This window comes from Simochromis diagramma, unplaced genomic scaffold, assembly GCF_900408965.1.
Source record: "Simochromis diagramma unplaced genomic scaffold, fSimDia1.1 OVJJ01000205.1, whole genome shotgun sequence".
Lineage (NCBI taxonomy): Eukaryota > Metazoa > Chordata > Actinopteri > Cichliformes > Cichlidae > Simochromis > Simochromis diagramma.
Window position 1 is genome coordinate 14,415,795 of NW_024386782.1, and position 10,530 is coordinate 14,426,324.

General features: G+C 43.8%; 1 protein-coding gene across 5 annotated transcripts in view; it reads right to left on the reverse strand.

Annotated features, from left to right (window-relative positions):
- LOC120727650 (SPRY domain-containing SOCS box protein 4-like) overlaps nucleotides 1-8,908 on the reverse strand; it is an 87,075-nt gene extending 78,167 nt beyond the window's left edge. For 2 of the 5 annotated variants that reach the window (XM_040022050.1, XM_040022046.1), the window contains exon 1: nucleotides 8,505-8,908. The gene's annotated coding sequence lies outside the window, so the exon portion shown is untranslated. Of the gene's footprint in view, nucleotides 1-2,902; nucleotides 2,926-8,438 lie in introns of those variants that run through there. The other 3 variants (XM_040022049.1, XM_040022047.1, XM_040022048.1) reach the window with 2 other exon arrangements.
- Between the last annotated feature and the right edge of the window lie 1,622 nt (nucleotides 8,909-10,530).

Here is a 10,530-nt window from a genome sequence, read left to right on the forward strand (position 1 = left end):
GTACAAACCCGAACACAACTGCGACTGCAGGAAGTAACGTGATCAAGGTCAACAGCAAGGGTCGCTGGGAGCTCTCTGCTGATTGGCTAGGTTAGGCAAAAAAAAACAAACAAACAAACAAACAAAAAAAAAACCCAAAGAAAGAAACAAAAAAAGCAACATTTTACAACAGATCACCCAATTCATTGATCTCTTATCAACTAAAAAGACATGTCTAAATTATCTATTTATATCACAAAATGCCAAGCATTACTTTCTACTTATTTTATTTCCCCGCTGAGGCTACACTACCAAAGTGACAAGGAAACTATCTAAAAGCAAAACTGGAGAAAAAACAGGTGGGATAGAGCGCAATAATCTGTGGTCACCACCTACAAAACCAGTCCCTTTTCGGGCGTCATCCTTTTCTTGCCCAAATTGGCTAGTTTGGCATTCCTGAAGTTAAACTTGCTTTTGTGTTATACTATGATGACTATTCCCTTATTTTTTGAGCAGTTTAGAGTTACCCAAGTAATACTATGCCTTCCCATTTTGCTTAGGCCACAGATACACAGACCTAGAGGTCTGGTAACCATGTGTTGCTAGGGAAAGATGTGCACTCCGCATCCAGTTGGTTTTGATAGCCAAAATACCAAACTAGAGACTTCAAAATATAACATAATTCATTGCGAACAAGCCAACTTTTTAGTTTGGACATGTGACATTTAAGTACAATTAGAAATACAACATTTTGTTCATGCAACAGTACATACAAAGGCAGGATAAAAATTATTTCAAAACACGTCGTTTTTACCGCTTGCTCATGTTTGCCAAAACATGACTCTCTCCACTAGAGCCGCAACCTTCTGTGCTATGTCCTGTGATCTATTTTCAACCTTGATTTAGTTTAATTTGAGACTTCACAGGTTCACATCTTTGAGTCTGCTTCCTGTCAGAGCCTGCTTCCTGTGGTACAAAACAACCTCAGTGGGAGAGGCGGGGAAAGAAAGTAATTAAAAATAATGATGGCTGATGGAAAGCCGCTCATACTGACTACAAAATGTTGTCTATCTTGTCACCAAATCGCCTTGTGTCTCACCGAATAATGAGCACAGTGACACATTGGGAGCTGTGCAGAATGCAGATGAGCAATATGTTCAACAACTGTCGAAAGAAATGAGCTAAAATCAGATTTAATATTTGCTTCTGTGACCAAGACGTTGATTAATTAATGAGCAATAAGGCTGTTGTTGAGTGAGAAACTTCTCTATGAGTTAGAGAAAGTCACCCGTCAGTAAGCAACAACTCTGACATCTTGATTCACAGTGAACTTTCACTATCTCAATCTGGGTGATTTTTACCACTACATCCATAACGCTAGACCCTATCTGTTCCGCTTAAACACCAAAGACAGGGAGTGATGAGAAACAGCCAAGCTAAAAAAAATCCTTATCGGGCTACAAGATGAATCCCATCTGCCTCTTTCCTTACACTGACTCATAACACAGCTTATTAGTCCCTCTGGACGGATAAAAAGGAGCTTTTTTGAGCCAGGAGAAAAGCAGGAAATAAAACAGAAAATAAAAAACAAAAACAGATTAAAAGTAAGAGAGCTGAATGAGCAAAAGAGGAGAGAGAAAATGTATAGGAAGTACAGGATTAGGTTGCATTCAGTAGAATTTAAAGTGCAGATGTAAACAAGTAAAATCACCTGATAGCTGAAAGCACCAGGAAACAGTTTAAGTACACTTTTCTTCATACTTCTTTTTATTAAAGCCCATTTAATACTTACTACCATACTTTAGAAAGTCAAAAAAACTGAATGGAACTGAACAGAATTGGAAAACAAATTTCCTTCAAAGTAAAAGTTGTGCCACACTTTTACCGAGGTCCTCCACTGTTCAGTGAGTAGTTGCCAAGTGTTTGCAGACAAGTCTGCATCTTCCAAGCAAACTACAGTAGACTGCAGCAATTTGCTAGCAACCACTTCTGCAAGTGATTTCATCCAGAAATCACTCACCAACCGGTTGGGGAATACACATTTTCCTTAACAACTGGAGAATCACCGACCGATCTCTAGATTTGTGCAAGTGAAGCCTGGAGATTCTCATATGGTTGAAGGTGTGAATGTGAGGTTAAATGGTGATCTCGCTAGCGAACGCTAGAATAAGATGGACGGTATATATTAGCCTGCATGATAGAAAAGTACATCTAAAAACTAGGGGTGCAACGATACACAAAATTCACAGTTTGGTTCGTTTGATACTTTGGTGACACGGTTCGATATATTTTCGATACAAAAAAAAAAAAATGTTCATGCCTTTTTAATTTGTCACTTATTAAAATTATAAATATATATATTTTAACTCAAAAGTACAGTTTTTAAATGTAATGTTGCTGAAACAACAAAATAATAAATAAAAATAAATCTGATCGCGAAATCACTCATCTTTGGAAAAGAGAGTTTATTACAGAGAAATGGCTCTTTCCAAAATAAAAGCTATACTATACGCTTCTTCTGGGCTATATTCTCAGCAGCATATTAAACATATCAGGTCCCCATAAGGAGAATCATGTGCTAACGGCTGTCTAAATGACTCGGGTAAAGTTTGTAGCATGCGTGCTTGTTGTTTTTGTCTGCTTCCACTTGACTTTGCATTAGGATGATGTCAGCGTAAATGTGCTGTCATATTCGTTGTGTTCCCACTAATGCTGTCAGCGTTAATCTCGTTGAAATGACATTAACGCCATAACACGGCAAATCTCCGTTAACGAGCTACCGCGGATCGCCCCGTGTATGGGACTGGACGGCGTCAACATGTTAACAAGCTAACTGCGCTAACGCACTAGTTCCCACCAATGTAATTGAGCATTGCGTGGCACATCTGACATACTGTTTTGCTTTTGTCCATGACACGCTTACCTTCAGGGTCATACTTCACATGAAGACCAAAATAGCTCCAAACACCAGATCTGAATGAGGGTGGGGGAGGTTCAATTTCGGGTAGCGTTGAGGCAGCTGCCATGTTGCAACGAGCTTAGCTTCTGTCTTGCTAGTTTGTGCTGCGCTCAGTGGATCTGCACTCGACAATGCAGCCTAGGCGGAGTGGAGTAGTCGAACGCAGATCCACTGAGCGCTCAACACAGACAGCATCGTCAGAAGAAAAGTTGATAAAATAAATATTAAAAAAATTGTATTGTTCGAAACTATGGAGCCCCGCAGGGGACACGGGAGAAAAAAATTAAGACGGACTTTTGCGAGATCTCGTATAACTAACTCGGGATCTCGCAAAAGTCCGTCTTAATTTTTTTTCTCCCGTGTCCCCTGCGGGGCTCCGTACGATACATATGCGTACTGAACCGAGCACTGTATGAACGGTTCCAGTATACCAGTATCCGGTTGTTCAGTCTGACGTCACTAGCCGTGTCTGGACCTAAACTCCGCTGCAGGTCCATGTATCAAACGATCACTATGGCATTACTGAGAGTTGAAACACTGTCTAAAGTCTTTCATCTTTAATAAAATGATCAGCGTTCTGCTTTACCAGGTGTAACAATTGAGTTTAACATCCAGGCATCCATGAAAACGGAATTTATGACATTTAACGGAGTTAAATGTCTATCCGCTCTATCCGGTAAGTCCAAAGGTGGAGGAGTCTGCTTCTACATCAATAGTGGCTGGTGCACAGATGTAACAGTGATTGCTCAGCACTGCTCTTCCTCTCTGGAATACCTTTTTATTCACTGCAAACAGTTTTATTCTCCGCGGGAGTTTGCTTCATTCATCCTGGCCGCTGTTTACATCCCGCCAGACGCGGATGCGCAGGCAGCTCAGGGCGCACTCGCGGAGCAGATTCTCCACATGGAGCGGACATACCCGGACTCTCTCATCATTGCTCTTGGGGACTTTAACAAAGCCAATCTGAGCCATGAGCTTCCCAAATACAAGCAGTATATTAAATGCCCGACCAGAGAGGAGAGGACATTGGACCACTGCTACAGCACGATCAGCGGGGCCTATCGCGCGGTGCCGCGTGCTTCACTCGGACTCTCTGACCACGCCATGATCCACCTAATCCCCGCGTACAGACAGAGGCTGAAGCTCTCCAAACCTGTCGTGAGGACAAAAAACTGTGGAGCAACGAGGCTGTGGAGGAGCTTCGCACGTGTTTGGAGACCACAGACTGGGACACAATGAAGGCTGCTTCTAACAGCTTGGACGAGTTTACGGACACTGTCACCTCCTATATCCACTTCTGTGAGGACAGCATTGTGCCATCACGCACCAGGGTGAGTTATAACAATGACAAACCCTGGTTTACTCCTAAACTCAAAAAGCTGTGGCTGGAAAAGAGAAAGGCGTTCAGAAGCGGAGACAGGGACTGCTACAGAGAGGCCAAGTACAGGTTCACTAAAGAAGTGGACATTGCTAAACATCAGCACTCTGAGAAGATGCAGCAGCAGATCTCAGAGAATGACTCGGCCTCTGTGTGGAAAGGTTTTAGGAATATCACCAACTACAAGCCTAAAACCCCCCACTCCACTGACGACTTGCTCTTAGCCAACACCCTAAACGACTTCTACTGCCGTTTTGACGAGCCATCAGGCAGCCTTCACACCTCCAACGGCCCCAACAATAGAGACACTTTGGACACTAATTCCCCCACCTCTCCCCCCTCCATAGAGCCATCACCACCTTCAAACCGTTCACCTACAACACCCCCCTCCTCACCCCACACAAAAGAGGATTTCACACCACCTCCTCCCACCACAACTCTTCATATTCATGAAGCAGATGTGAGGAAGCAGTTTAAGAACCTGAATGCTCGGAAAGCTCCCGGCCCAGACGGCGTGTCTCCTGCCACCCTCAGACACTGTGCAAACGAGCTGGCCCCAGTGTTTTCTAGCATTTTCAACTCTTCACTGCAGGCATGTCATGTGCCTGCCTGCTTCAAGTCCTCTACCATAATCCCTGTCCCCAAGAAACCTAGGATCACTGGACTAAATGACTACAGACCCGTGGCTCTGACATCTGTGGTCATGAAGTCATTTGAGCGCCTAGTTCTCTCCCATCTCAAGACCCTCACGGCCCCCCTCCTGGATCCCCTACAGTTTGCATATAGAGCCAACAGGTCTGTAGACGATGCCATCAACATGGCCCTACACTTCATCCTTCAGCATCTGGACTCCCCAGGAACCTACGCCAGGATCCTGTTTGTGGACTTCAGCTCTGCCTTCAACACCATCCTTCCAGACCATCTCCGAGGCAAGCTTTCCCAGATGAATGTGCCTGATCCCATCTGCCGGTGGATCACTGACTTCCTGACGGACAGGAAGCAGCATGTGAGGCTGGGAAAGAATGTCTCGGACTCCCGGACCATCAGCACCGGCTCCCCTCAGGGCTGTGTTCTTTCTCCTCTGCTCTTCTCCCTGTACACCAACTGCTGCACCTCCACCCACCAGTCTGTCAAGCTAATCAAGTTTGCAGATGACACCACCGTTATTGGGCTCATCTCGGACGGGGATGAGTCTGCCTACAGGAGGGAGGTTGAACGCCTGGTGTCCTGGTGCAGCCACAACAACCTGGTGCTGAATGCCCAGAAGACAGTGGAGATTATTGTGGACTTCAGGAAGCACACAGCCCCACTCCCCCCCATCATCCTGACTGACACCCCCATCACCTCTGTGGACTCATTCCGCTTCCTGGGTACCACCATCACCCAGGACCTGAAGTGGGAGCCCACCATCACCTCCGTCATCAAGAAAGCCCAGCAGAGGATGTACTTCCTGAGGCAGCTGAAGAAATTCAACCTGCCAACACGGACGATGATGCAGTTCTACACTGCTATCATCGAGTCCATCCTCACCTCCTCCATCACCGTGTGGTACGCTGGAGCCACTATCAGGGACAAACAGAGACTGCAGCGTGTTGTGCGCTCTGCTGAGAAGGTGATTGGCTGCAGACTCCCATCCCTGCAGGACCTGTACACCTCCAGGACATTGTGGCGTGCAGCTCGGATCTCAGCTGACCCTTCTCACCCTGGACACAGTCTGTTTGACCTGCTCCCCTCAGGCAGGAGGCTCCGGTCCATTCGCACCAGAACCTCTCGCCATAAGAACAGTTTCTTCCCCTCTGCTGTTGGACACATGAACAATAACCATATGACTGTTCCCACCACTAACACATGACCCTACGCTGTGTCACTGCATCATTCCATGTTTGGCACTGATCACCACCTGCACTAATGTATATATCTTTCTACGTAGCACTCTTAATTCTTATTCCCATGTATATATCTCATGTATATCTCATGCACATATCTTTCTATGTAGCACTTTTAATTCTTATTCTTATTTTTATATCTTATGACACTATGTTTGCACTGAAGCACCGCAGCAATTTCCTAATGTTGTAAACCTGCTCAACATTTGGCAATAAACCCCTTTCTGATTCTGATTTTGATTCTGATTCTGAGTTAGAAGTCAGCAGGGAGTTAGCTCGCTAGCTTCTATCTAAATACAATATAGCATGTCCTGACTGCGGGGTTTTGGAAACAAATTAAAACGTACAGCTCTGTTATCACTTCCAGCATAAATGAAGACAGAAAACTAAAAAGCAGTGACGTTTGTAGGGTTACTGAAGTTGGGCTAGCTGGTATATAATGATGTGCTACGTGACCGCTAGCAACACAGCTATGTTAGCATAATATAAACAAGCTAACTTTTTTTCCACTCAATAAAAGTTAACATGAGTGTTCTCGGTGGTCAGGAACAAATGTAATCGCATGGCAGGATGCTGTAAAAGGACCAAACTTCAGCCAGGAGAACAACTGAGATAATCCATCCACAATACGAGGTTAGTCATTCATATACTGCTGCATGGGCTGGGCTGTAGTTACATCCTAAGGTTTTAAAAACTGAGCTTAAATAAATGATTAGCGATAATAAAAGCCGAGGGAGGTCAACAGTGATCACTGACTGTTTTAGGAGCTTTTTGAGATCAAATAGAAGAAAATACATAACATTAAACATGTTAACAACACAAAAGCCATATTAAACGCAGACTACTTTAGGCCCGGAAGTAGGATTCGTCGGGTCATCACTGAACAACCGGATTGTTGCACCCCTACTAAAAACCTCTAGGCAGCCGTTTCAGGCTACACCAATCCTTCATGTAACTGAATGTAAAAAATAAACCTTTTCAAAAGTCACTGAAGAATTCAATATACACCTGTGTTAGCACAATGTTTAAATTGTCCAAGCACTTCTCATTGTTATTGATAGCGCAGCAGCTACAATGTCAGTTTGAGTGTTTGGGCCATTAAATGAAAGTGTAAACAGCTCAAGTGTCCATAATTCAATCAGCAGAATAGGACAACAGGCAGGAGGGGAAAAAAAACTGTGGCAAGAACAGCAGAAAAGTGCAGGAGATGGGAATTGAGGATATGAGATGAAAGGAAACAGAAGGGAAGAAGCTAGTGAAGGAAAATGCTGGTAAACAGTCTGATCCCCTGTAGTGACCAGCTGGTGAGATCCAACAGACAGATAAATGACCCCCTGTCACTCTTACAAAGCTCCGTCTCCTCCTTCTGCTTCATCTCTATATCCTCCCTCCTCTCCTCCGCAAGCCCCCACCCTCCCCTATTTAGACAGGTCATCCATCAACAAGCACACTCCACCGACCACCTTTCCACACCAACACTTTTGCCCATTACTTGTTAGAAAGCCATATGCAGACACACTGCACCAGGCACACGTGTCCTTGCACTCTTGTCTTGTCAAGTTTCCAGGGCCTTCTCCTCTCTCCTCCACTCTCCTCTCACCCTCCATCATCTACCCTTCTTTTCTCTCCTCCCCTCCCACCATCTGCTCTCCATCTTCCATGTCCTTGTCACCTTATCCAGCTTAATAAATGCCAAGGTGTGAAAACACAGATAAATCAGAGTGCAGCGAGGAAAAGCGGTGTTACTTTAACAAGATGGATTAATCTAACTGACACCTAAAATTCGCTATCAAAACAGCATTTTTATTGGGCTGTTTTCAAAGTTGGGGGTTATATATAGAATTTTGAAACAATTACCTACTGCGTTAATATAAATGTCGATCACTCAAGTCAAGTGAAGTGAAGAGGCTTTTATTGTCATTTCAACCATGTATATGTACTCATTTAACGACCTACACTAATCTCTCCCTCTGTCACACAGATATCATCTGTGTCACTCTTTCCATCTGAGCACTCTGCGATGATGTCAAAGGAGGTGAGATGGCAAGACGTGGACACTCAGGTGAATTCATGCACCCTGAGATGTCACTGCACCGCGGAGCAACAGAGGAAACTTTATCACACGACTGAACTACAGCAATGACTATAAGTTTAAATTGTGGTACTGTTACGTAAACTTGTGCAATCAGTCAACAGTACAAAGAGAGCTGATGACACGTAATAAAGAAAACCTCACATTTTGCTCGCATGCAGGAAACCCAAATCCTGCGGGCGGTCCAGGATACACGGGGATAACACTCACCGACCAGTCCTCAATCAGTCCACAAATGATAGTTTTCCCGGGCGAAATCTCTGCGGGATACGAAGAAACGAAGTACCTCGCCTCCTCCGCTGACGACAACAACGTTATTCCAGCGCTGTTACCAATGTTTTTGGCGATTAAGCGACGGTTTCTTTGTTGTAGTAAACAGGAGCTCGACACATCAAGGTAGCCAAGCACCCAGAGTCCGCTTACTCCACAGAACGAGCGCCGATTGGTCGCTTCAGCCACAACGCAGCTTTCTGCTTTGTCGCGATTGGGTCAAGATGGTGCTTTCAAAAGCTGCTCGTAAAGTGGGAATCCCGAAGTGGCAGTACATGATATTATACAAAACGATGGCAAACCCCACTGCTGACACAGTTCATTGTGTCGCTTATAAAAACAGTTTAAATCGTATCTGTGACGTGTCCTTCGAAATAATTACGCCACTCAGGCTGTAAACTGAACTTCTGCTTGTACTGAAATTTCAAATGCTGTTAAAGCCATTTGAGCTCATCTCTTTAAGATAGTTGCTGCCACTTCAGTGTTTAGAAAAGTGAGTCACTTAGTTCCTACACGTATTAACTGCCCCCTTGTGAGTTTCAGGTTGTATGACATGGTGATATCTAAAGGAAAAAAAATCTGAAGCTTTACCCAGAAACACTCACTGTGTGAAACCTTATCCATGTTTAATATATGTATTATACTGTAATGTAGTATATATAGTTTACATACATATATGACACATAATGTGAAAAAGCATTATATATGTGCTATGAAATCTCCGGAGCACACTGTCTTTGCAGATGAATTTGCCAACATATTTTCTAAATTTCTCACTGTTTGTGAAGGCATCGCTACCCCCATGGTTCATGTGATTTCTTGTATTGTGGTTTCCATCTGAATGTTTATTACCAAACAGGTCACCAGGCTGTTAACTGGAAGTCAATTAAGATATTTCACCGCAAGAGTAAGTGATGTGGTCCGCTGCGGTAACTTCGAGTCACATTATTTTGTGTAAGTAAATCAGAGGAGGGCTGATTGATCTGCACCCACTCATAAAAAGGGGCCACGTGTGATTGTGCTAGTTGTGCTGAATAGCCCAAACAGAAAAACGGTACAGAATCAATAGAAACTAATGTCTTTGGGCCATTTTTTATTCCGACCAGCGAGTGCGAAGATGGATTATTTCAATCATCGTTTACTTACATTTTATAGACACTTTTGTCAGGATATGTGCGGAGTCGAATCTACCTCAGCATGATGGATAGAAGAGATTATGTTCTTTTTATTTTACACCGTGGGATTAAATCACTTAAATTATATATTATTCACGACATGAAACAGAAATATAATATTAAAGAACTGAACGGTGCGCTGATCAGTTCCATCGGAAGAACTTTAGCTCCCCCTGGCGGTGAAAATAGTCAACTGTTTGCATTTACCTGAGTATTTCCCAGTGCCTTCATGATCCTTTTTCTATAAAAGTTATACACAAAGCGACCACTTCATTGAGTACACCTTGCTAGCACTGGACTCCCTTAATTCGTCATTGCACAGATTCAACAAGGCGCTGGAAACATTCCTCGGAGACTTTGATCTATTTTCCCCAGAAACCAGTTTGAGGTGATCTGAACTTTGTGACATGGTCCTGCAGCCACCAGAACATGGGTACACTGCGATCATAAAGGGATGGACATGATCAGTAACAATACTCCGGCTGTGGTGTTTAAATAATGCACAGCCTGAGTCATCCAGAAAATATCCCCCACAGCTTTACATGCGATTACATTACAGCCAGAATCATCCATACAAAGCAGGTTTGATCCATACTTTCATGTTGTTGTTTTTGCCAAATTCTTACACTGCCATCTGAATGTTTTCTACAATCCTCTAACGTCCAGTTTTGATGAGTCCTTGTGAACTATAGCCTCAGTTTTCAGGAGTGGTGGTAAAAAGCGCTTGAGTTATTTTTACCCCCCCCTGCAGTCTGGCCATTCTCCTCTGACACCAACTCACTGGATATTTT